General features: G+C 40.2%; 1 protein-coding gene and 1 non-coding gene across 4 annotated transcripts in view; both read right to left on the bottom strand.

Annotated features, from left to right (window-relative positions):
• The window catches only part of Arhgap22 (Rho GTPase activating protein 22), a 185132-nt gene that overhangs the window by 104023 nt on the left and 53854 nt on the right, over nt 1-27255 (bottom strand). The window lies entirely within an intron of this gene.
• Nucleotides 26508-26580, bottom strand: Trnaa-ugc (transfer RNA alanine (anticodon UGC)). The gene has a single exon. It is a non-coding gene; the product is annotated as a tRNA-Ala (tRNA).

Below are 27255 nucleotides of genomic sequence, written 5' to 3' on the forward strand. Positions count from 1 at the left end.
TGGGCACAGTAATGAAGTCAAACAATTAGGAAGGGATGCATTTTAAGTACTTCTACCTTTGTTTTTACTACAATTTATCTAACTGTAGGTTCCTGTGTGATTTAATTGCTAATCTTGAAAGTGTGTGACCAGATAAGCACTTGACCCCACCCTGGGGTTTCTGATTCTATAGGTCTGGAGAAAACAGAAGAATTTGCATTTCTAACCAGTTTTCTGGTACTGCTAGCTCTGGGGAATACACTTTGAGAAATACTGTTCTAGGGACCCTGAGAGAAGGCAGTCAAAGGTTGGTGCCTCTTTCATAAACTTACCCCACACCTCACTTTCCCTCACCTGTAAGATTGGGATAATAATATTCCCCTTTCTGAGGAAGTTGTGAGGATGAAATGATTTGCTATCTGCCATAGTGGCCTAGAGAGCAGGTTCTTGGCTAAAATTCTGTGCCTTGGACACATACAGGTCACAAGAGCAAGTTTCTGCTACCAGCCTCTCAGATAATGCCCTCCACCACCAGGGGTCTTTGGCATTTGTTTGAGAAATCTGAAGTGTTAGCAATTGTAAGGACCAGCTGGCCTTCTTACTACAGTGCCAGGTCAGGACTTGAATATCTGCATTCTGAGAAGTGACCAAGCATATGGTTTGCACTAGATCTGCACAATTTGCTGATGGGACCCTGGATACAGAATGTAATTGTGTAAACTCCAGGCACCTGATAGACTCCCATGGAGTCTGGGCCCTTCCCCCTCCCACTTTGAGCTGATGAGCATTTGCTCTGTTTGGGAATTTGTTCAGCCTGCATATCTAAATTCATCCCTAGAGACTGCAGCTGACTTAATTCATCTTTAGCCCCACACTGATGCAGTCCATTGGGATAAATGACTAATGGACAAAGGACTTTCCATTCTGTCTGTATCTAGCAGGGATCTACTCCCAGGCCTGTTGCTGTCTCCATCATAGATTCCTCCATGACTTTTGTGAATGTGCCCACCTGAACTCCCCAAGGAGACTTGTGGGCTTCAGATAGAGCCCCTGACCACAAGTTCCAGAAACTTCACTCAAAGAACCAACCTCTGGAAATTGATTAGGATATGCCCTGCAGAGGGATTTTGGGAGAAAGAATATTTCATATATAGCAGTAAATTAGAAGCTTCACTCAAAATTCATTTATATAGCATATTAGATGCAAACTGCAGAAATGCTGCAGACTAAAGGAAAGCAGCCTACATAATGGCTTCATTCCATCTCATTTATCTAAACCTCATAATGGGGAACCAAAGGAGTGGTGCAACCCTTAGGGGCCTACCTGTCAGGTTCTATACGTATTGTTGATTGCTACATAACACATTGCTGCAGAACATAGTAGCTCAAAACAGCAGCAAACATTTATTCTTTAACAGGATTTCTGTGGGGCAAGAAGGTTAATGCTGATAGGTCAGCAAATGAGATAAAATGGAATAGAAAATGTTCAATTAATCCAAAAGAAGGAAAATGTAAGCACGGTAGTGCATGCCTTTAATCCCAGAGACTCTGGAGACTGAGGCAGGAGGAGTGCAGGTTTGAGACCAGCCTCACCACTTAGCTAGACCCTGTCTCAGAAAATAAAAAGGGCTGGGGATGTGACTCAGTGGTAAAGTGCCTCTTGGGTTAAATCCCCAGTAAACCTCCCCCAACAAAGTAGAATACACATTCTTTCAAAATGCACTTGGAATTTTTACTAAGATGGCCATAAAAAAGTCTCAATAGATATAAAAGAATTTAAATACAACATATATTCTTTGACCACAATGGAATTAAATTAGAAATCAATAAGAGCAAGATTTCTGGAAAATCACCAATTATTTAGAAACTAGTGAGTATACCTCTAAATAATCCATGGATCAAAGAAGAATTAGCAGAGACAAAACACTTTGAAATGATTAAAAAGGAAAACACATATAAAACATATGCAAGATGCCTATAAAGGAGTAATTATGGCACCAAATGCTTATAGTAGAAAAGAGGAAAGGCTTCACATCAATGACCCCAGCATCCTTACAGAAACTCAGCAAAGAAAATTGAATCCAAGGTAAGTGAAGGGAAGAAAAATAAAAATCAGAGTGACTATAAATAAAAAAAATAATAATAATAGAGGAAAATCAATGAAATCAGTCAACCAAAAGCTGATTCTTTGAAGTCAATAAAACTGATAAGCCTCTAGTTGCTCTAATTAGGAAAAAAGGGAGGAGATATGTCATCAGAATCAGAACAGAGAGAGGTGATGTCACTATAGATTCTTCAGTTGTTAAAATAATAATAAGGTAACAATAAGAACAATGTTACAGTGCTGGAGCCAGAGAGCAGTAAACAGTGTGTGCTTAGCATGCAGAGGGTCCTAGGTTCAATCCCTAGGAACACATACACACCCCCCCACACACACACAGAAACATTACCCTAGTAAATTTGCCAACTTGGATGAAGTGGGCAAACTCCTTAAAAGAAACAAAGTACCAAGTTTGTTTAAGAAGAAATACCTAAATAGCCCTGTTTCTTGTAAAGAAATTTGTACTTAAAAACCTTCCTACAAAGAGAATTCTAGGCTCAGATGGCTTAACTGGTAAATTCTACCAAATATTTAAGAAACAGATAACACCAATACTATACAAACTCTTTGAAGAACTGAAGAAGACACACTTTTCCATTTTATGAGGAGAGCATTAACCTAATATAAAATTACAGAAAACATTATAAGAAAAGGACACTAGAGATCAATGTTCCTATGAACACAGAAGCAAAAGTTCTCAACAGAGATTAGTAAATTTAATTCAATAATATATAAAAAGGAAAATATCAAGGAACCAACTGGAACTTGTCCCAGGAATTTAAGTTTGATTTAACATTCAAAATCAATCAATGTAATTCATCATATTGATAAACTGAAAAATAAAAAAAAAAAATACAACCATCTTGTAAATAAAAAAAGGCATTTGACAAAATTCAATATCCATTCCTGATAAAATTTCTCAACAAATTAGGAATAGAAGAAACTTTTCAACCTGGTAAAAGTCATCTATGAAAAACTAAAATCTAATATTTGATGATGAAAAACTAAAAGCTTTCCCCTTAGACCAGGATCAAGATGAGATTTAATCTCACCATGTGTATCAAACATTGTACTGGCAAGCTAACTGGTATAGAAAAAAGACACCTATAATCCCAATAATTTGGGAGACTATGGCTGGAGGATGACAAGTTTGAGCCCAGACCTGATAACTTGGTGAGATCCTGTCTCAAAATAAAATATAAAAATTGCTGGTGATGTAGCTCAGTGGTAGAGTGTCCATGGGTTTAATACCCAGTTATAGGCATAGAGGTGGGATAAAGCAAGAAAAAGAAATAAAAGTGACCCAGATTGGAAAGGTAAAAATAAAACTATGTCCATTGAGAACATAATTGTCCATGCATAAAATCTGATGAAAGCTACCAGAACTAATAGATGGGTTAATCAAGTCTGCAAGGTACAAGATAAATGCAGAAAACAAAATCATATTTCTATATATTAGCAATAAAAACTGGAAATTAAAAATAAAAGTCATTAATTGCATTAAAATATAAAATATTTAAGGATAGATATGACAAAAGATGTTAAAGACCTGTGCATTAAAAGATAAAAATAATTGGAGAAATGAAAGAAAATTTAAATAAATGGGGCAGTATACTATGTTCATTGGTTAGAAAACTTACTATGACTAAGCTGTCCATGCTTTCCAAGTTGATCTATACATTCAGTGAAGTGTCAAACAAAATTTCAGAGGCATTTTTGTAGAAACTGACAAACTCCTTCTAAAATTCACACAGAAATATAAAGGACCTAGAATATCTAGACAACTTTGAAGCAGAATAACAAGGTTGGAGATCGAACACTACTTAATTTGAAGACATTATAAAGCTACAGTAAATAAAATGAGACATTGCCATCAAGACAGATAGATAAATAGAACAGAATAGAGGACTCAGAAATACAGCCATATATGTTCATGCATATATGAACAACTGCTTTTTGACAAAAGTATAAAGGCAATTCCATGAAGAAAGGACAGTATTTTCAACAAACAGTGATGGAACAAATGCATATTCATTCCCAAGTAAATGATCTCTGATCCATACTTCACATCATACAAAAATACACTAAAAATGAATGATACACCTGAATGTAAAATCTAAGGCTATAAAAATTCTGGTAGAAAACCCTTATGATTTTGATTTACACAAAGATTCCTTGGGAACATCAAAAGCACAACTCAAAAGAGAACTAATTAATACTTTCAATTTATTTAATTAATTCTGTTCTTTTAAAGAGAATAAAAAGACAAGTTATAAACTGTAAAAATATTTGAAAATCATATATATCTGATAAAGGACATACTCAAAATTCAAAATTGTACTCTTAAAATTCATTAATAAGGAAATAATTCAATTGAAAACTCAGCAAAATATTTGAACAGTTATTTATCATATAAGATAGAGGAATGGAAATAAGCTCATAAAAATATCTTCAACAACATCCTTAGTCAAAAAGGAAATGCAAATTAAAACCACAATGTGATACCATCACATCTATTAAAATCGATAAAATCAGAAAGACTGCACATATCAGTCATGCCGACCTGTGTGGATGTGGAGGACCTGAAATTCTCATCTACTGCTGATAGGAATGTAAAATGGCATAGTCACTTTGGAAGACAGTTCATCGGTTTCTTATAAAGTTAAACATACACCTACCATATGATCCATCCGTTTCCCTCCTACATGTTTACTCAAGAGACATACACTCTCTTAAATCCATACAGAAATTTGTACATGCATGTTCATAGCACTTTATTTTTCATATCCCAAAACTGGATACAACCCAAATGCCACTAACACATAAATGGATAAACAAACTGTGATATATTCATACAATGGAATGACTAGTTAGCAAAAAGAATGAATGAAATAAAAGTTGTTTTTTTTTTTTTTTTTCCAGTACTGGGGATTAAACCCAGGGGTCCTTTACCACTGAGCTACATCACCAGCTCTTTTTATTTTTTATTTTGAGACGGGGTCTCACTAAGTTGCCCAGGCTACCCTCAAACCTGTGACCCTTGGTTTCAGCCTCCCAAGTAGATGGGATTACAGATATACCCCACCACATCACCCAGCACGACAAATGCATCTCTAAATGGGTATAGTGAGTGAAAGAAGTCTAGACAACAAGTCACAATATATACTGTATGATTCCATTAGCATAAAGTCTAGAAAATGCAAACTAAGGAGATCAGAAGATACTGGGATTAGAGGTCAGGAAGAGCAGGAGGGAGGAACGACAAAGAGATATAAGGAAACTTTTGGGATAAAGGATATAATATAAAGCTGCTCCCCTGCCCTTTCCGCTGCAGCCAGTTCTCCCCCTCCCATCTTACAACCTAGATTGTCAGTCTGTGAACATCCTAGCTAGTTATTGGTCCACTAGTCAGCCTGTGAGTCTCCTTCTCAGTCATTGGTCTGTTGTTAGCCCAAGAAATTCCACTACTTTGGAGAAGTTCCTGTGCCCCGTTCTCTCTCTCTCTCTCTCTCTCTCTCTCTCTCTCTCTCTCTCTCTCTCTCTCTCTCTCTCCTTCTCTCTCTCCTTCTCTCTCTCTCTCTCTCCCTTCTCTCTCTCTTTCTCTCTTTCTCTTTCTTTCCCAGCCTCTAGCAGACGCTCTGGTCTTCTACCTGATAAAATCTCTGTTGTGAATTCCCGAGTCCAGAGTGGCTTTCTGGGTACTGGCGCTGGACTGCGACTCAGACCAGGCACCCCAGAGTGCTTGCTCCCCTGGATTCAAGGGTCTGAGCTGCCATGGGACCCGAACTGAGCCTCATTTTTCTTACAATGGATATGTTTTTTTTTTCTTGAGTGTGGTGATGGTTTCACAGATGTGTACATGTCAAAATTTATCAAACTGTGCTTGTTAAATATCTGCAATTTACTATATGTTAGTTATACGTCAATACAGCTTTTTTTGCGGAGGGTGGTACTGGGGATTGAACTCAGGGGCACTTGGTAAATGAATCACATTCCAAGCCCTATTTTGTATTTTATTTAGAGATAGAGTCTTACTGAGTTGCTTAGTGCCTTGCTTTTGCTGAGGTTGGCTTTGAAACCTCCTGCCTCAGCCTCCAGAGCCACTGGGATTGCAGGCATGCGCCACTGCACTGGGCTCAATACAGCTTTAAAGGAAGCTTGATACTTGATTCAGTTACCAGAAAATTTTTAGGCATATGTGCTAGTTTCCTAGTAGATTACCACAAATTTAGTGCCTTGGGACAACCTGAATTCATTTTCTTACAGTCATGGAGGTCAGAAATCTGAAATGGGCCTTCTGGCTACAATCAAGAGTTATTAGGGCCATGTCCCTTTACAAGGCTCTAGGGGACCCTCAGTTTCCCCAATTTTTCCAACTTCTAAAGGCTTCCTGCAGTCTCTGGCTCCTGGACATTTCAAGGCCAGCCGTCATTACATCTTCAAATCATTCTCTGCCTCTGAATTCTTCTGCCTCCCTTTTCCACTGTAAGGAATCCATGTGACTACACTGGGTCCACCTGGATGATTCAGGATAATTTCTTTATGTTTGGCCTCTGGTTAGCAACCTTTATTCCATCTGCAGGCTTAATTTTTCCTTGCTGTGGAACATAAAATATTCACTTGCTCCAATGATTAGGACAGGGACATCTTTGGGGAGGCCATTATTTTGACAACCATAGTGTATGTGGAACAACATGGGTATGTGAATCTACTTCAAATGTAAATTAATTTTATTAACTCTAAATACAGACCAAGTAGTATTTTGTTTTTTAAACCCAGGACTTGGGGGCATGCCAGGCAAACACTCTACCACTGAGCTACTCTCCAAGTCCTCAGATCAAATAGTTTTGATAATAACTTAAGGTGCAGATCAAGATACACCATAAGGAGATTTCAAAGATGCAGTATAAAAAAAGAATGTAAAATGTATCATTAAAGCTTTGAGGATATAGCAAGGCCCTGGGTTCAATCCCCAGTACTGAAAAAAAAAAGTATCATTAATAATTCTGTTTTGATTACACATTGAAATGAAAATATTTTGATATGTTGGATTAAATAAAATGTATTATTAAAATAAAAGACAATCCAATAGAAAAATAGGTGGAAGAAATTAACAGCACAATAATCAGGTTCTATAGTCTGAATATTGGTTCTCTGTAGGATTCCTATGTTGGAACCTAATACCCAATGTGATAGTATTAAGAGGTGGGGACTTTGGGAAGCAGTTAAGTCACGAGGGTTCCACTCTACCAATGGAATTGATGCCCTTATAAATGAGGACTTAAGGAGTTCCCTGCCCCTTCTGACTCAGGAGGTCATAGGAAGAAGCCATTTAGGAAGCAGAAATGGAGACTACACCAGCCATTGAATCTGCTAGCAACTTGATCTTAAACTTTCCAACCTCCGGAACTGTGATCAGTGTATTTGTTATTTATAAATTATCCCAGCTATGGTATTTTTGTAGCAGCTTGACTGGATTGAGATAACATCATAAGATTCTCCATTTAAAAGGATTGCCAAAGAACTCAAAAAACTCTACACCAAGAATGCAAATAATCCAATCGACAAATGGGCTAAGGAAATGAATAGACACTTCACAGAAGAAGATCTACAAGCAATCAACAAACATGTGGAAAAATGTTCAACATCTCTAGTAATAAGAGAAATGCAAATCAAAACTACCCTAAGAATCCATCTCACCCCAATTAGAATGTGATTATCAAGAATACAAGCAACAACAGGTGTTGGCGAGAATGTGGGGAGAAAGGTACACTCTTACATTGCTGGTGGGGCTGCAAATTAGTGCAGCCACTCTGGAAAGCAGTGTGGAGACTCCTTAGAAAACTTGGAATGGAACCACCATTTGACCCAGCTATCCCACTCCTTGGCCTATACCCAAAGGACTTAAAATCAGCATATTACAGAGATACAGACACATCAATGTTCATAGCTACTCAGTTCACAATAGCCAGATTGTGGAACCAACCTAGATGTCCTTCAATTGATGAATGGATAAAGAAACTGTGGCATATATATACAATGGAATATTACTCAGCCACAAAGAATGATAAAATTATGGCATTTGCAGGCAAATGGATGAAACTGGAGAATATCATGCTAAGTGAGATAAGCCAATCTCAAAAAACCAAAGGACGAATGATATCGCTAATAAGTGGATGATGACACATAATGGGGCGTGGGAGGGGTTAGTGTTAGGGTTAGAGTTAGGGTTAGGGAGGGGGGCAAGAATGGAGGAAGGAAGGACTGTATAGAGGGAAAAGAGGGGTGGGAGAGGTGGGGGGGAAGGGAAAAAATAACAGGATGAATCAAACAACATTACCCTATGTAAATTTATGATTACACAAATGGTATGCCTTTACGCCATGTACAAACAGAGAAACATCATGTATCCCATTTGTTTACAATAAAAAAAATAAAATACAAAAAAATAAAAGGATCGCCAATATCTAATATCGAAGAATGAATGCAGAAACCTGCATTCTCATACTCTTTTGATGGGATAAAGCCTTTTTTGAAAGACACTTTGTGGTTTCAAAGTGAAATATCCTTTAATTTAGTGTTGAGTTTTAATAATTTGTTCCAAGGCAAATGCACAAAAGTGTATGTGAAATGATGTTCATTGTTGCATTTTTTTTTTCTAGTAGAAAAAATGAACTCATTTGCCTGTCACTGGGGAAATGTTAAATGATTTCTCGTACAGACATACCAAAATGAGATAAATACAAAAGGTTTTTAAGATGAATTGTTATGTAAAAAATAAAAGAAGCAGAAAAATAATTTTAGTACAATCCTATTCCAATTTCTGTAACTTTCCTCCCTCAAGAACCCACAAGTTATATGTAAATACAGTCCTCCCTCAGTATCCTTGGGGTATTGGTTTCAGGATCCCCTCCACATGGATACCAAAATCTGAGGATGTTTATGTACCTTATATAAAGTGGCATAGTATTTGCATATAACATGTGTACCTCTTCCTATAGATGTTAGGACTCATTTTTTATTTTGTGCATGCTGGTGATCTAAGCCCAGGGCCTCATGCATACTATGTAAACACTCTTATCACTGAACTATATCCCCGGTCTCCTTTCCTGTAAACTTTAAATCATCTCTAGATTACTTACAATGCCTAATACAATGTATAGGCTATATACATTGTTGTTATATAATATTTTAGAAAATAATAACAAGAAAAGTCTATATGTGTTCAGCTTTTTCTTAAATATATTTGATCTGTGGTGGCTGAATCTCAGTTATGAAGGCTCAACTGTATTCAGAAATAGCACACAAAGCTTATATTCTGGGAGGAAGGGTATGGTGAGGTAGATTTTATGTTTTGCCAAATACAAGTAAGAAAATTTAAATAACATGAAAATAAAATGAAAAAAAAAAAAGCAGTCAGATAATTTGTGGAATGCTGTTGAAGCCTGAATATGGCTATTGGCATTTATCTACCATCACCCTCTTACTGAACGCTCCACCTTAACGTGTCAGTGGCCATGCAGGTCTGCTAAGTATTTCTGCACCCTGAATGTCCATGTTTCATTTCCAAGCAAAGGAGTGTAATCCCTGTCCCTTGCAAGAATTTAGGGTGGTAGGCCTCTCAACTTGCCCTGGACTAAAATCAAATGGCAATTACTCTTCAAGTCCTCTAACTAGAGTGGGTACAAGCTCTTACCTGCAGGGAGCCCTTACATATGTGAGGAGGCTGCCATGGGCTGTTTTGCAAAGAATTTTCAATATGTGACAGGACCCAGAGTACCAGATAGTTCAGAAGTCCCATCCTTGTCCATGGGGGAAGGAGTGAGATGAACAATTGCAAGAGCAATGAAGATTTTTACTCAGAAGTCTGTAGTCAGATGTTTCACACTCAGAACTTTAGCAGTGATTACATTTGAAATCTGAGATGAGATGGGACTGGCATAGAAACCTCAGAGGTTTCAGTTTCATGCACATCTGGTTTCAATCCTGACCCCATTGCTTTCTGATAACGACCATGGGGACAGGTTTGCTTAGCCTGGACTCAGCTTCCCTTTGTGTTAAATGGAGGGTAATGGCATCTTGCTTACCGGTCTCTGAGAATTCAATGGGATTAATTAAGTAAGTGGAAGGGCCGGAGGGGAGTTGGGCTGTAGCAAGTACACAGAATATCTCCATGCACCATTGAGGCCTTGTTAGTGCAAGTTTATGACTGGGGCAGGGGTCACAGTGGGTGTCCACAGCAAAAACCTGTGCAACCAGGAGAGAAAGCCTCAACTTCCTCTTCTGTAACGTGGGGGTATCTTGAGGACTTCATGGGCTAATGCTTAACAGCCGTAGATTCAGGGCCTGGCAAGACTAAGTATTGATTTATATGGTCAAGTCCTTCTCTGAGTTTGTGCTTTGTCAATGCTTGGTGCCTGTATGAATAAATACTTATCATAATTATTTCAAAACCTATTTTGGTCACTCTGTTGTTGATTTAGTCTGTTTCTAGGAATATCCCCAACTCCCAATAATCCCATTGCATATACCATGAAATAAGATAGGATGCAGATTTCAGGAGCAGGATGCTGACAAGCAAGGCCCTCCCTCAAGGTCCTCCCTCAGGCAAGGATTGTGATGACAATCCTTGAGTACCTCCTGCAAGGCCCTGGATATCTAAATTGGCCTGCTGGCCTGAGTTTTGGGGTTGGCAATAGTTCTGAGGTCTCTGCAATCTGAATTCAGCTCTCTCTCCAATCCCATCAAAGGGCGGTTCTCTAGGATGTCTTCATTTTTCACCTTGTCGAGAAGGAGACTGTCTAAAGAAACAACTTCTGAAAAGCTTCTTAAGAAGACACATGATAAGATCCTCCACAGGCAGCATCTTGGAAAATTGCAGACACAATTTAAAAAGCAATCACTCAGGTTCCTTATCTTTAGTAATTCTAATTGGGGCCTCAGATTCATCTTTGAAAGCTTTAGCTGTCTGACACCCAACCAGGAACGGAACCTCTCTGTATTTTACATAAATAATAGAAATCAGAATGAAGTTCAGTGCCAAGTGGGGACGCATCCTCCCCAGGTTCCTTATCACACAAGTCTGTAACCATGAGCAAAATGCAGATGTCAAGAAACGCACTGTGAAGGTCAGAGACAAATGAGATCTTGGGTGAGGCACTTTCCCTCCCTAAGGAGTGGAGAGGAAACACATGTCCAGTCTTTTCTTTGCTGATGACTTTGTCCTGAAGATTATTCCAACAGATTTCTCAGTGATACTGCCATGTGGACTCTGCCCTCAGTGACCATGGTCTGTGCCCATGGTTTGTAGTCAGTGAAATGGTCTTGGGAACACTCTGCTTCACCACTGTCTTAGGGTCACATCTGGTTTCCCTAGAAAATATTAGGCTATGTGAGGTGTGCCCCAGAATCTGTGTATTGAGAATAACATGGCATTCTTTAGAAAGCAAGACTTTTGGGGCTGCAGCACCAGCAATTTTCACCTCCCTGTACTCCCTAGTCACTTGGACTACCTCCTGGGACACCCAGCCTAGCCTCTGAGTCCATGAAGCTCCAGCTGGGAACCATGGGGCCTGAGGTAGGTTTGCAGCCTAAGCCTGGGGCCCTTGTGGAGCCCTTAAAACTCTCAGGTCTCAGAGCTAATGGTTTTTCCCAATCACCTAGTAAGTACTCTTTCTGACGTGGGTGGGTGCTGGTTTGCTCTGCAATTAGTTGCATGGCAAGCCAGAACACTGAGCTAAACTCCATCCTGAACCATTCCTCTTGATTTGCCCTGAGTCATTCCTGGGGCCCTTCCTTCATCCCACTGGCTATGTGGTTGAGGCTGTACTGGTGGGTCCCCTTCCCCTCAGCCTGTCATTAATGCTAGCATTATAATGCCTATGACTATGTTCACAAGAATGAGAAGCATGCCATGTGGGGAAGAGTCTGTACACAACCAGTGCTCACTAGTTTTAGTGTTCTGGTCTCAGTGGCAGCCCAGGTTGGGGGAGCTGAATAGTGTCCCAGAGATGCAGGGAACTAATGCTGAAGTGACCAGTGGAGCAGATGCTAGTCTGGGATTTCTTAAATCCTCCAATGTTTATCTTGCCCCAGGAGAAGGGAGGAGAAGCAAAGGTGCATCTTATTTATAACAAATTTGGGGCAAGTTGTTAGAGTCACTGAATCTCCATGGACTGCTGTTTCCCAGTGTCCTGTGGTTGGAGTACATGATGAGGTTCTAGGCAGTGGGACTAGACAGGATTGACAGGATCACTTTGAGGCCTGCTTCTTTAAAATCTGCCCATGACCTCCAGTTTCTCTTCCTACTCCCACACTGGGTCAACCTGGGAGGCCTCAGAGACAGATGAGGCCCATGCTTGACTCACAGCTGATGTTACTCCAAGGAGGAATAAACATTAATTATGTTTAGCAGAATTTTGGAGAACATTTAACATTGCTTATTTTAATTAATTAGATGTTATTTTAAGAAAATAAATATTAGTATCTGCTACATACACACACGTGAGCACGTGCTTGCGTGCACATGTGCACACACACACACACATGCACATCTTAAACCTGTAGCATTCTTAAACATTGTATTTCTATGCCAGTAAAGCTGTTTAATAATGTAATAGTTCTCTTACATTCTCTGTTTCACTTTGTGTGGTTTTAGTTACTTTGGGCCAACTACAGTCTGATTAAATGAAAAATTCCAGAAATAAACAATTTATTAGTTTTAAACTCCATGCCATACTGAGTTGCTTGATGAAATTTCAAGTCAACAAGTTGTGTTTCATGTGAGATGTGAATCATTCTTTTGTCCAAAGTATATATGCTGTATGCCCTACCCTCCTTAGTTACTTAGTAACTGTCTTATTAGATTGACTGTTGTGATGTCTCAGTGCTTATGTACCTTTATTTTACTTAATAATGGCCCCAAAGTGCAAACTTTTATTATAGCATGTTGTTTTAATTATTCTAATTTTTAGTTATTGTTGTTAATCTCCTACCATGCCTAATTTATAAACTAAACTTTATCATAGATATATGTGTATAGGAAAATACCTGGTTTATATAGAGTTTGGTACTCTTTGCAGTTTCAGGTCTCCACTGCAGATTTTGGAATCTATCTCTTATGGATAAAGGGGAGCTACTATAATGATTTTTCCTTTGCTTCTGATTGAATGTTGGAAAGTAAAAAGTAATAAAAGACCAGCTCATCTACTTGTGATACGGCACTGAGAATATGGGCCTATGAGGAACTGTCTGGCTCTGATGGTTAGAAGTGCTAAGCAAAGAATGGCAGATGGTCTGGATGCTGGCTTCCAGCTACAATGGTGTTCAGTAACCTCACCTGCTTGGCCTTTTGGGCTGGACTATTGGAAGAAGTTCAACAAGGACATTTAGGTCATTTCTAAGAGGTGTATGACCACCATGCCTGTCCCCAGTCTGTGAAGGATCTGCCATTGGCAGCCCCAGGAGTGTGGAAATGACCCCCACTTCTTCCTTGACGCACTGAACCAGGTAGGCCTCTGCCTCCCATATGGAGGCAGTTTGGGAAATGCTTACTGTTCCATGTGGAGGTGTGTGGGAAACTGGGATAAGCCTAATTCCTCTAGCCATCCATGGCATTTGGAACTGCATCTGACATCATGACTGAGGCAGGTTTGTTCAGAAGGGAACAAGCTATCAGCAGGCAGCTTCTCAGAGCTTCTCTGGGTCTTTACTGGGTACCCATATCTTTCCAGGATTTTCTCTGATCCAAGAGTCAGGTGGATGTTGGTGATGATTTCTACCCCTCACTGATCCTACCCTTCCCTCTGCTCCTCAAGCCTGCCTGGAGGATTTGGAACAGGCTCTGCTGTTCCTGCAGAATTGGTAGATCTTGGTAGTGCTACCCAGTCTTTGTCCCTCTCCTCAAGGTTCCTGGTCCCCAAGAGGACACTAGGTTTCTCCACTTCCTGGATCTGTAGCACCACACCACAGGCCTGCTCTCCCATGCCATTGTCCCTGCCATATTTCCAGCCTTCTCCCCCTAAAATGAATAGACTGTCCTGGGGGACAAGCTGCTGATTCAGGCTGGGAGCACCATCATCTCCACTCCAAGTCTTGGAACGCACTCCCAAAGATGTTTGTTTCTGCTCAGAATATACCTTTGGGATTTGATATTGAGTCCAACAGTCTGCCTGGAAGTGGGAGAGGCCCTTGACTGGGAATAGTTTCATTCTATTTCTGGGAGGCTATGCAGCTAGTGCCAATCTCTGGGTATATGGTACCTCTGAGAGGGAGGCCATGAGGCTGTTTAGCTGAGAACAGGTATAGACACTTTTGCATTGACTTGCACCAGCTATGCCAGGTTGACCTGCTGAGCTGATTGCTGTCAAGGGGCACTTGCTGCATTTTGCTGAAGAAGGCACACTTCACCTACATTTTTTACAAAGACTGCAAGTCATTTAGGAAACATTGCCATCATCCTCAGTCCTTGGCAGCCCAGGAGAGGCAGCAGTGGCTCACCCAAAATTACCTCTATTACACCAATAACTGTAGCTCAGTACTCAACCAATGCATCAAGGAGTGAGAATGCCCAAACTATAGGGAAAAGTAAGTTATGTTTGTCCAAATGAATAAAATGTTTCCAATGCTGCCTCAAATGTCATTTGATTCATTTTTCTGCCGAGTAATTGACAAAACTTGTAATTTACTAATCAGTCTTCTAGCTATTACTGTAAATTACTGGGTTCAATTGAAAGCAAAAGGATTGATCTACTGTGAGTAGTAGATATTTAAGTACTATAAGCCAATATCCATGCTAAGTTAAATTAGCAGCCCCTGAGAGGTGTTCATTACATTTATGCCAGCAACCGGAGACACTGAAAGAAACATAGAAGTCAATTTTAGAAGGTAAGGATCTATTTTTTAGGTAGTGTAACTCTAGTTGCACAAGAATTCTAGAGCAGCCACGACACTTTTGACTTGTGATTTATTTACTCAAGAGGTGTCATTAGGTTTCTTACTAACTTGTTACCTTTTCCTAGAACAGTGGCAAAATACTGCCATGTAATTATTAATCCTAGTTGTCCCTGGGCACTTCTAACGTGGCTTTCTGAGCCACAAGAGGATGGTGTAAGATAAACTTCAAAACCTATTTTTGGATGATTATTTCAATCTTATATTTTTTTCTTGACATGTCACATGCATAAAATGGTTTTAACTAAACACTGTAAATTACTTTACAATGAGTTGGCTGCTGCTGTCTGTTTACAATTATTAAATAAATTTCTATTTGATTTAAAATAATTTGTTGGAGGAATTTTCATTTTGATCTATTTAATAGTGAGGAGTTATGGTTCTTGAATAACTGTAAAAAATAAAAGTCATCCCTTTATAAAAAGCTACAAATTCCCATATTTAACCCTAAATAATTGATACCTCTCTCTCTTTTTATGATTCCACTGAGTAATTCTGCACAAAAGAAACATTTGAAGCTGTACTGGAGGGCATTTTAAATAAGGAAATATCTATTGCTTAATATTTCTTCAGTGGTGCTTATGCAAGCATGAATACCAGCCCCCAATTAATTCAAGGTGATGTCTACCGTGCTGTAAGGACACTTGCTCAGCAGCCTGAATGATCCTGAGGCTGCAAGAGGGCTATGTGACGGATGATTCAATCCCTTTCTTTTATGCTCATGCTTGTTTCTTCTGAGCACAGCTAGATTGGTTGGAATTTGCTGTGCCAAGATCTGTGGTGGCAGCTAGGGAGGTAATTACTTGCTTGCTCATCCATGGCATGGACAGAAATGTGCAGATGGAAAGTAGGAAGGAGGAAGTGAAATGAGGCTCTTCATGCTTTTCCGGAGGTCAGAGTCAAATTTATTAAGCCAAATGAAACCCCCTGGGAGCCACCAGCTGCAAGGGCCCTATGGCACCAAGCTCTGTATCCACCAGTTCTATTGCTGCCAACAGTTGTCTCCACAAAGACCTTTGCCAAGTCCAACATGGAACCAGGGTTCCAGATGCTCTGCACAAAACAACCACCAAGGACCATGCTGGGCACCAAGAACAGAGATTCTGGGAAGCTGCCCAGCCTCGTCAGACCCCCAGAGTTCATCTGTTTCTTTGGCTTTGGTTTTGCCTCATCCAGGATGGAACATCTCAAAACTACGGCAGTTTGGCGGAGTCTAGTCCTTGTCCCTCCGTTCTTCTCTACTTTATGAAGTTTCTCTTGTTCTCTTGGCTTTGCAACTGGAAGAGCACTTACAGGTCAACTCTAGCCAACTTCCCACTAAACAATCACCTCTTCTCCAAGCCACTCAGCCAAGCAGCTGACTGCCCCTTGTTCAGTACCAGGGACTGGGGGTCACTTCACCCAGTAGAATACTCCATGAGAACAGAGTGTTCTTCACATATTGGGGAGTTGGTTCATTTTCATTCAAGTCTTGTTCATATGAGGATGCAATGCTCTTCCCAAGTTTTCACTTATTCAGATGATTTATTCCGTTGTTCCTCTGATGCACAGGAATTTAGGCCCCTCACCATTCTGACTGCCCTGTTTCTGTCATGCTAAAAATGTGATCCTTTGGGGATTACAGATGGTCTCCAAATAGGACCTGGTCTGACCATAACAGAGTTCAGTAGGATTTCCCCTTCCTTGTTCTAATTTCTATCTCTCTCTTAATACAACTGAGGTCCTCAGTAGCTTTTCTGGCAACCAAATTTCACTGTTCACTTATGGTTGAGCTTTAAACTAATTAAAACTACTAACTCTGCTTCATTTGACCTGTTTGTAACAGATCTCTCCATTCTGAAATAATATTTTTTTTTCTTTTTTTGGGTACTGAGGATTGAATTCAGGGGTACTCAACCACTAAGTCACATCCCTAGCCTTATTTTGTATTTTATTTAGAGACAGAGTCTCACTGAGTTGCTTAGCACCTCACTTTTGCTGAGGCTGGTTTTGAACTCACAATCCTCTTGCCTCAGACTCCCAAGCTGCTGGGATTACAGGCATGCCACTGTGCCCAGTCAATAATATGATGTTTTGAACCATTTTTCTTAATAATTTTCCATGATACTAGCCTCTCAAGGTTATTTTGAATCTCAATGCTGAGTTCCACCTTTGCTGTCCATCCCAGCTCTGTAAATTCACTATGTGTGTCTGTGGTTTTCAATGTCATCAAAAACAACACAGTAGAATACTGAATAAGTCAATTCTGAACTCACACTGTTTTGTTTTGGATTTTGGCTCTAGCACTTACTATACTAGCTTTACTTGATCTCAGGCAAGTCATTTAATCTCTTTATGCCTCAGTTTCCTTATCTGGACAGTGGTCATAAAAATCATTCCTAAATTGTGTAGTCATCTATTGCTGCATACCTACCCACCCCAAAATTTAGTGGCTTGAAAAATAATGATCTGTTATTTCTCATGATTCTGTGGCAGGGCTCAGGGGGCAGTTCTGCTCCACATGACGTGGTCCACAGTCACTCACAAAACTGAGTTCAGCTGGCAGTTAACCGGACTAGAAAGTCCAAGAAGGCCTCAGTTCTCTGTCTGGACAATGTGGGCTCCCTCTTTGCTCCACGTTTTCCCTATCGTTCTGTGATCGCCTAACCATCCATATAGCATGGCAGATGCTTCCCAGAGCAAAAGCAAAGGCAGCCTGATTTCTCAGGAGCTGAACCTGGAATGTGCACAGCATCACTTCTGTCTCATTCTGTTGGCCAACTAGTCACAGAGGTAGCTTGTCATCAACAGAGGGGAGATACATTCCACCAACCTGTTGGGAGAAGGGGCCTGGGCACAGGGAGGAGAGGACTGGACAGTGGTCATCCTTGGAGACTATATACCACATAGCTTGGAGGGTTGGTGTGAAAATTAGAACAAGTTAATATAGCAAAGCAGTTAGAGCCTGGTTTATAACACGTGGTAAAGCTGACTTTTATTTAGAGTCAAATTTACTAAGTAAGGCAGAGGTAAGATCAGAGACATGCTGCCTGCCACTGGACTTCCCAATTTGGAGTTGGATGATTTGCTAAAGCTTTATTGATACAGTTCCACTCAGGGGCAAAGGCCACCACTAGGATATTTCCCACATGTTTAATCTTATTCTCAAGACAATTCTATAATTTAGGTGTGGTTATTCTCATAAGGAGGAAACAGGCTTAGAAAGTAGAATGTCTTCTCTAGTTACTACTGTTAAGCAGTGAAGCCAAAGCCCAGAAATATGCCATTTTCCCCTATCACGTGGGACTCATTAAAATGACTAGCTGAGGTTCAGATACCAGGTGTCCATGGGCAGACCTGCCACCTGCTGATCTGGACTCCTAATCAAAAAAGCAATCAGTGCCCCTGCAGCGCTGGTCTCAGGGAGCCCTCTATGTTTGGGCAATCCTTATTTTCTGGACCTACAACCTGCTCTTAGTATTTAATTTTAGAATCCTCATGCTTCTTGAAGGTCTACTATTTCAGAGCCTATTCTAAAGATTATACACATCTTGTCTCTGAATATTTGGACAACATTGACAACACCACAAATCACAAAGACTTCCATTTGTCCAATGCTTAGTACAGCTGGAGCTCCAGAGCACGACACCAAAAGCAGGAACAAGAGGAGCTTCAACGATCTGCCCAAGTCTACAGCTAGTAGGTGGTATAAATGATAAATTAGCCTTGAACCCAGGAATGCTGATTTCCAATATTATGTTCATTCCACTGTACTAGCCAAGCTTCCATTCCACGTTTCTGAGCATTATTTTCCCCACCTGTACAATGGGAATTAATTGTGCCTGCACTCGTAGGATTACTATGAAACTCAAAAGAAATAGTGAATGTTTGTTCAGCAATTGAACAAATAGAGCAAATTGTACAGTGATCAAACACTGTTCTAGACACTGAGACACACAGGCAAACAGAAAAGACAAAATCCTGACCTTGAGGAGCTTATATTCCAATAGGGGAATGTTATCAGTAAATTGCTTGGCAACCCTCAGGCATATACAAGAGCAATAAAATATTTTTCCATTGTAAGTTTAATTATTTCATTCATTCATTCAATTAGTCATGTAAGAATTAAAAATTACTGGAATCCATGTATAACTAATTAGAACAAATTAAAAAAAATTACTGGGATCAATTATGTGCCAGATACTATGCTAGGTAATGGGAAAAGAGAACTGATAAGACAGACTAGGACCCTGCTTGAATGAAGTTTACAGTCTAGAATAGAGAAGAGACAGTAAACAAAGGTAGTTATGGAATAACAACAGCAATGTCAAAACAGCAATAATAGGAATGACCTCTTGAATGGGTTGAGTAACAACTTAAAACTTACAAAGGATGAACAGTAGGGTTTGCTATCCGAATGGAGTTTATAGTGTCTAGAAGTGAAGGGCCTCTGATGGGTGGCCTGTTCTGTGAGCTGTGAGCAGGAGGCTCTGACATCTGAGAATGTCTTAATGAAACCCCCAGGTAGTGTTGAAATAATGACCACGGTGGTTTGAATCTAGGTTTCGTGGGCAGACATTCATGGCACAGCATAGAGCCACTTCCTAGGAGTCTCTCTCACTGAAAATGTGTAGTCTTCAGGAGCTATCTCAGGAGCTATCACAGAGTACCCTGTGGCCTAGGCTTGAGGCCACTCCCCAATATCCCTCATCCAAAAGACTGAGATAACCCAGGCATCTTCTCCAAGCAAGTACCCAAGGAACCAGCTCACAGCAGCACTTTTTAAAATGTGCACGTTTGATAAATGGCACCAGGCAAGGGGAAGATTGGTTGCATGCTGAAAGGCGGTTCCCTGTGACCTTTAAACTGTGGGATCCGACAGCCTCTCCTTCTTTCTCTGAGGTTTCCTCTTACAGATTTCTGATTGTTCAGTATTAATGTTCACTATCAGTAGTGCATCTGTTTTCTCATCCATCTTGTCTTCCTCCTCCTAATTCCAAGCTTTTACTCTAAATTAAATCAAACTTTAAATCAATCTTTTACTGTTTCTTACTGCTAAACCTCCTATCATTTACTCTCCTGTTTGTCGGGATGGGGTGGGGGGAGGTGGAGGCAGGAAGCAGCAACAAGAAGTCAGCATGCTCTCAAAGTGATTTTTAAATTGCCTCTGCTGGAACCTACAGCTGTATCTGTCTTACTGGGTGCAGACCCAAGACTTCAAAGCTCCACCTTACACGGTCTTGTCCTTGCTTCTTCCAAGGCCCCCGCCCTCTTGCTCCAAGGCGTGGCCTCACGGGGTGAGGCGGGGGTCCTTAGGACAACAGCCCTATCTAAATGGCCTGAACCTCTCTAGGCCCTTCCTGAGCTGTTGCAGGATGACTTCTTCCTTGGGGCTCTGATGGCTGAGTCTTGCTCCACAACCTTCACAGAGGCCCTCAGCAGGGTGAGTGATAAAGACCCAGCTTCTGGGTGAAATCCCTCCACACTGGGCTTCCCACTTCCTGTTTCTAGCTTCCAGTCAGGCGCCGCTTGCATTCCTACCAGTAGGGTGAGCCCTGTGCTGGGTTGAGCTGCTAGAAATACGCTGTCCATAGACCTTGCACCCTATCCCTAGTTTCATTTTGAACAAAGCTTTGGAGCACCTTCCATATGTCCCAGGGCTCAGTGGCCCTGGCTAGAAGGGAGAGCCCTTTGCCTGATCCCACTCCATCCTCTTTTTATTTATCTGAAGAAAAACTTTCTAGGACTGTATCTCTGTTGCCTTTCTTCTTTGTTTCACACCCCCCCACACACACACTTCTAGTTCAAATTTTTAAAACATTTTAAAATACAGATTTAAATAAATATGGTCTCACTGTGAGAAATCTTTATCAAGGCCCTGGACTCTCCCCACAGTCCACCCCCCGCTCTGATTTATCTTCTTTGTATCTTCAAAATCCCCCAAATAAATTATTTAGGTTTTATTTCACTTATTTTTTAAAATTAAAGTTATAATGACACATAATTTAAGGAATCAAATAGTTCTCCATGGTTTGTTTTGAGACAGCAGTTTCTTCCTCTTCCACCTTTGCTTGAATATGCTACCGCTTTCAAGATTTAAAACATTTTTTTTTCTTTTTCTTTCTTTTTTTTGGGATATTTATTTCTAGGTAACATTCGTGTTACTTCTTGATTTAAAGTTTTAGGTATTATCTATGGAATTGCCAGCATGGAAGCAAGGAAGTTGCTATCCATCCCTCCCCTCCCCACACCCCACCCACCTGCCTTTCTGAACCTCCTCAGTAATTTTGGTTTTATCAGTTGGCACTCAGTGTTTCTACTCCCACACTGGAAAGTTTATTTGCAGCATTTCTCTCAGATGTCTTTCCCTTCATTTCTCTTCTCTCCCTTTCTAGAACTCCTTCTATTCAGACATTGGATTGTCTCTCTGTTTTCCCCTTTGTTCATTTTCTCTTCTTCCTGGGAGTGTCACATTTTTTCCAATATTTCATTTTTTTCGATTCTATTTCATTTTTCCATTTCTGAAATCTCATTCCTCACTTCCAGAGGGACTGTTTGATGTCTGGATGTTCCATTTTTATTGTCCCCTCCATGGGTGTCATTTGCTAATAATTTTTTTTCCTTTTGTGCTATGGTCACTGTGTGTCTATGATTTCATTTTTTGAAAGAAGGCATTTGCTTTGGAAAGGAAAAGACAGAGAGAACTGGGGATGCATGCAACTCAGTGGCAGAGTGCTCAGCATGTGTGAAACCCTAGCACCACAAAGAACAGAAATGAATAAACAAAAAAATCCAAACTAAACAACACTCCTCCCCACAAGAAAGAGAAATTAATGAGTATTCTTTGTTTCTTTATACATTGTTCAAAGCTATGTCATTAAGAGCATAAAAAGTTCATGGCTGCTCTATTTCTCAGTAGGTTGTCACCTCAATTATGAGCTGTATTTCTTTGTCCCCTTTGGTTATCATTGTCTTGACTCCTATTTTGATGTTGCTTGATCTGCTTTCTTTCTGCTCATATTTATTGACTTATTGTTTTTCATTCTTTCTTTATTTAGCCTGTTTGTTTCTCTTTTTTTAGACCCAATCTCTCAGTTTCTGCTTTTAAAGAAATAGAGAGGTCATTTATTATGACAGCTGAAATGTTTGTACCTAGTCTTGCCATCTTGTTTGTTGTTTTCTATTTACCTTTATCTTTTTTTTTCCTTTTCTCCCCCATTTGTTGGGTTTGATCAGGAACACACCAATGTGAATGATGGTAACATGAGGTGGAGAGAATAATTCTATGAAATGGGCCCACTGTGCCGACCCACACATGCTTTCACTTTTAAAAAGCACTTTACCTGCAGCCCTGACTGGCTTAAATCCACAGGATGTTACATTCCTCAGCAAACTACTTGTTATCTGCAAGAGAAATGTGGCCCTGAAATGCCAATAAGAACACAGGTTACTCTGAATGAGTAGACTTTTCTGACCCTTACATAGACCAGATCCCAGCATTCAGGGAGATAAGGATAATTTCTCCTAATCATAAAATGTGAAAGAACAGGTTCCAATTAGAACCAGTCAGCATGGGCCAAAGTGACCTAGAGTTGTCATGGCAGTGGGAACTTGAAAGTCTGATGTCATCCTGCTGTCCATCAAGAAAGTCAAGTGGGAACATAGGTGGAATTCTCTGGAAACTTCCCTTGGACCTCCAATAAAACTGGAAGGCAGAAGAAGCAAGCCATCCCTCTCCTCTCTGAGAGGACTCACACTCTCCCTTGATAGTATACCCTTTCCCTCTTTCTAAATAACTCAAGCCTACTACTCTGAGTGACATGTTTGGAATTTTCTGGCATGCTTGCAAAAATCGGCGTTTGAAGTGGGGGCATTCATGCTGCCTCAGTTTCACGGAAGGCCCAACTCTGTAAAAATTGATCACATTTAATTTACTGCATTTTTTTCTGTCATAAGACAGAAATTTTAAAATTTATACTTTCTATTTCTATTCTGTTTCATTTCTATTCAATGTCAAGAAACCTACAAGTAAAGATTAATAAAACTAAAGTGAGTCCTCAAACAGTGAAAATGGGCCAGGTGGATCAACCAGATATGTGGTGGAAATGTTCATGTCCTGAGAAAACATTTGAGCAAAATCCACTAAGGTGAAAAATCTTGGAATACTTCATTTGTTAAACTGCTGGGTCTATCTGTTGGAAACCCTCAGAGACATGTTCTGGGAAAGGCTGAGGAATGAGAGTATGCTTTCAGATTCTGCTGCAAAGTTCCCACACCTAGTCTTTCCATCTGAGCTCATGTAAGCTACTTTCCAAACCTCTATGTACTCTGTCCACTGCTGACCCTCTGGCCTCTGAGAAAAAGGAAGAGATAAAGGCTTTAAATAGAGATCTTGGGATGTGGGCTGAGAGTGATGCTTATCATGAATTCTGAGCTCTGGGTAGCATCAAAGGTGGCCGGACATCCCTCTTCCTGGCAGTTATATCAGATGGTGCAGGCCATCTGACAGTATGTGCTCACTGCTAGGACTCACTGTCACTGGGAACAGTGAACAGGGCATATTTTTCCAGGAACCAGATATTGAGAATTAGTCTATTACATGTAGTTCATGCAATTAAATAGAAATTTGTGGGCTTGTTGTGCCAGCAGTTTGAGATCATACTGTGTAAGCTAAATGAGCCAAAAGTGACCTATAGTTGTCTTGAGGTTGGGACTTGACTGGGGATATCAATGCCTCCATTTTATTAGCTGCTTCTAACAGAAGGCATTGAGGTGTGGAAAAGGTGAAAAGTGAAGAAGAAGAATGTCCAGGTGGGGAATTCTGGAAGATGGAGGTGCCTGATGGAGCTAGATGATGGGCAAAGCATGCTGGACTACTTCAGACTCACACCATGAAGAAAGTGTGGGGAAGCCTGTGGCAATGGAGTCTCCTTCCATGTGTGGCCTCAGTGACCTCAGGAGCATCAGCATAGCTTAACCCAACATCACAATGCAGTGCTCCCAGAAAGAAGTGCTGTGGGTGAGAATGGGAGGGGATGACCCTAGGAGCCTCTGGCATGCCCCTGGAAATCTGGGGTTCTTAGTAATTTCAGTCAGTTATTACAGTGACCAGTCATTGCCAGGTCAGCCAGGAGAAGCCAAGGCACAATTAAAGGGCTAACGGGGCTAGAAGGACAATGGTGTTGTATGACCAGAGGCACAGTGCCCAGCCTGGGAAGTGGGGTATAGGGGCAGAGTTGGAGGGCATGTGAGTTAAGATTTAATAACCCAATGTGCTAAATTTGCCCTTGATTATGTATATGTTGTGCAATTTAATTCCTAGCACATCTGTGTGACATAGATAATGTTGTCTTATTTACAAATAAAACAAAGAGTTAAAAAATAAAAATTGACTGTCCCAAGTCATACAGATAGCATGCTGAATCTACTTCAGAACTAATTTAAATCAATCTGACTTCAGAGTTCCTATCAGTTCCACTAAACTTCTTTGGGTGTTGTTTTTCTTCCTAATCTTTTCCAGATCCCCTTAATTTTATTCTTAATTTTAGTTTATGTCTACGCTCATGAATTTTGTCTTAATCATTTTTCATTTGTGGTATTATTTCTGTGAAGGTTTTCCTTATGAAGTTTCATTTTTAATTTATTCTCTTTTTTAACATTGAGTAACTGGTTTATTATGTTTTTTCTTAAGTTTTATATTTCCCTAAAAATGTCCAGTTTTCATAGTCAAATTAAAAAATACAAAACACTTCAAGAACTAATTCTTGCACTTATGGGCAGCTGACATAAGTACACCATTTCTTTCTCAATAAAATGTCTACCTCTAAAAGGGTGTGCAGCCCAGTTGCTATGAACACCCTTTGTAAACCAACATGTTTACCAAATATGAGGCAGAATCCACCATCTTAAGCCTCTGCAGGATTGACAGAAAGGACATCTCTTAGAAGTTCTATGTTTACAAGTTCATTCCCAAACACTCACCTGGAACAGCATGTTTGGCCCTTGCAAATTTTAGCAACTTATAAGGGAAAGAGGTATTGATATTCTGGTGGAAAACTCAAGTTTGTAGCAACTTCTGTCCAAAAGATTTCTTTAACTTGCTCTCCCTCCTAGAATAGTCTGAAAGGATGGTTATATTTTGATCCTATTCCCATATGTTACAAACATACAAATAAAATTTAGAAAATTCTTAAAATTATTTAAAACATTGTGGCTCCTGAGTGACATCACAGGAAACTAAGATATTTATTCAGCACTCACACAATTCCTTTAAATGCACCCATATCTGGAAAAACTCCCTTGGCATAGGGTTCATCCTCTTGAACTGACTTGTGCCTCTCAGACACAGGCCCTCTGTGACGATGTCCAGGGTCTTTATAGCAGGTCCTTTAAGTTGACTTCCATTGCTTCCAGGTTTACCATTAATTTATTCTTATTGTGGTAAAATCTATATAACATAAACTTACCATGCTAATTTTTTTTTCTTGATTATGCTGGGGATAAAACCCAGGACCTTGTGTATGCAAGGCAAGTGCTGTTTTATTGAGTTACAGCCACAGTCCCTAAACTAACCATTTTTAAGTTTAGTTCAGTGGCATTAAGTTCATGCACTTTGCTATGCAACACTTTCTGTATTTAATGTAGATATGTTTTATAAAGGCAAGTTTGAGATAACTATTATGAATAGAAACTAGGATTTCTTCCCATAAGCAGAGGTAACCATTAAAATAAATACGGTGAAGGAAGAGAGACATTAACTTGCAACTGATTCCTGCACCATTGAAGGTTGTGAGACAAGGCCTGCTCCCTTCCACCCCGACCCCCATATTTCTTTTAAAAGAAGGACAGCAAGCCTTGGGGAAGTGGTAAAGATGTGCTCACACCTAATGGACACTTATGGACTGGATATCCATGACATATCCAGAATTGACAGAAGTGTGAAATGTGAGTCATTTCTCACTGTGAACTTAACATTGTTTCATGCTATGCCCAGGTATCTCTTCACATCTTGCCTATCACAGAAAACCCTCCTGGTCCACACCCATACACCATGGGAACCGCTTAGATGTACACAGGGCTATCGCCCACCAAGGCTCTGTGACTCTGAACAAGGAAATCTGATGACCCTTTCTGATTTGGATCCCTGATGAGGAGCATCATCTGGGAAAAGCCCTTTAATGTCTCTTTCCATTTTTTTCCCAAGAGATATAACAGCCATCCCTTGATACCTACAGGAGATTGATTCTAGGACTTCCATACTCCCTGACCATTGGATACTAAAGTCCATGGATGCTCAAGTCCCTTATATAAAATGATAATAATAGCATGTAACCTAGGCACATTATTCCATATACTTTAAATATTTCCCTGATTGCTTATAATATGGTACAAAGTAATGCTATGTACATAGTTATTATACTGTCTTGTTGTCAAAATGGTGACAAAAAAATCTGTACATGTTTAATACAAATGCAATTTTTTTCTGAATTTTTTTTGGGGGGGGTACTGGGGATTGAACCCAGGGCCTTGTGCTTGCAAGGCAAGCACTCTACCAACTAAGCTATATCCCCAGCCCCTTTCTGAATATTTTTGATCTATAGTGATTGAATCCATGGATGCAGATCCCACGGATATAAAAGCCACCAACCATGTCCATCCCATCCCAAAGATTACATTGCCATGTGCTGCAAGCCCAGTGCCTTGAATGATGATAAGCAGATAATTTCATCACAATGTTTGCAAGGTTCAGCTGTGACAAGGCCACTCATGGCATCCGAAGCTACTAGTTGCTCAGAATTGGTGAATTCAGTGCTATTTGGATGGAAAAGCAGACGGTTTAAGCACTTGAGGCCGGTCTTAAAGTGCTGGTGGGAAAAAGATGCCCATTGCAAGGCAGAGGCAATAGACATAGGGCTTCACATGAGCCAGGTTCTAGTTTGAAGCTAGGTTTGTCTGGTACCCATTCCCTGGATGCTAGGAATAACAAAATGTTTGCATGTGCATCCTTGGAAACATCAAGGGGATGAAAAGAACATGGAAAGAGTTTTTTTCTTAAGCTGGACAGGGATGCTCTCTGTCAGTATGATATTGAAGCAAAGTTGTTGGTGTATTTTGGTAAGCCAGGCTGTGATGCCAGGAACATGGAGGGTAAGAATAAAACTTGGGTGCTGAGGGGTGGAAGTCTGAAAAGACCTCTGCCTTCCCCCTCTCCTGGGCAGAGCTTACCATCCCTTGGAACCCCAGGG

The sequence above is a fragment of the Sciurus carolinensis genome, chromosome 5 (assembly GCF_902686445.1).
Source record: "Sciurus carolinensis chromosome 5, mSciCar1.2, whole genome shotgun sequence".
NCBI lineage: Eukaryota > Metazoa > Chordata > Mammalia > Rodentia > Sciuridae > Sciurus > Sciurus carolinensis.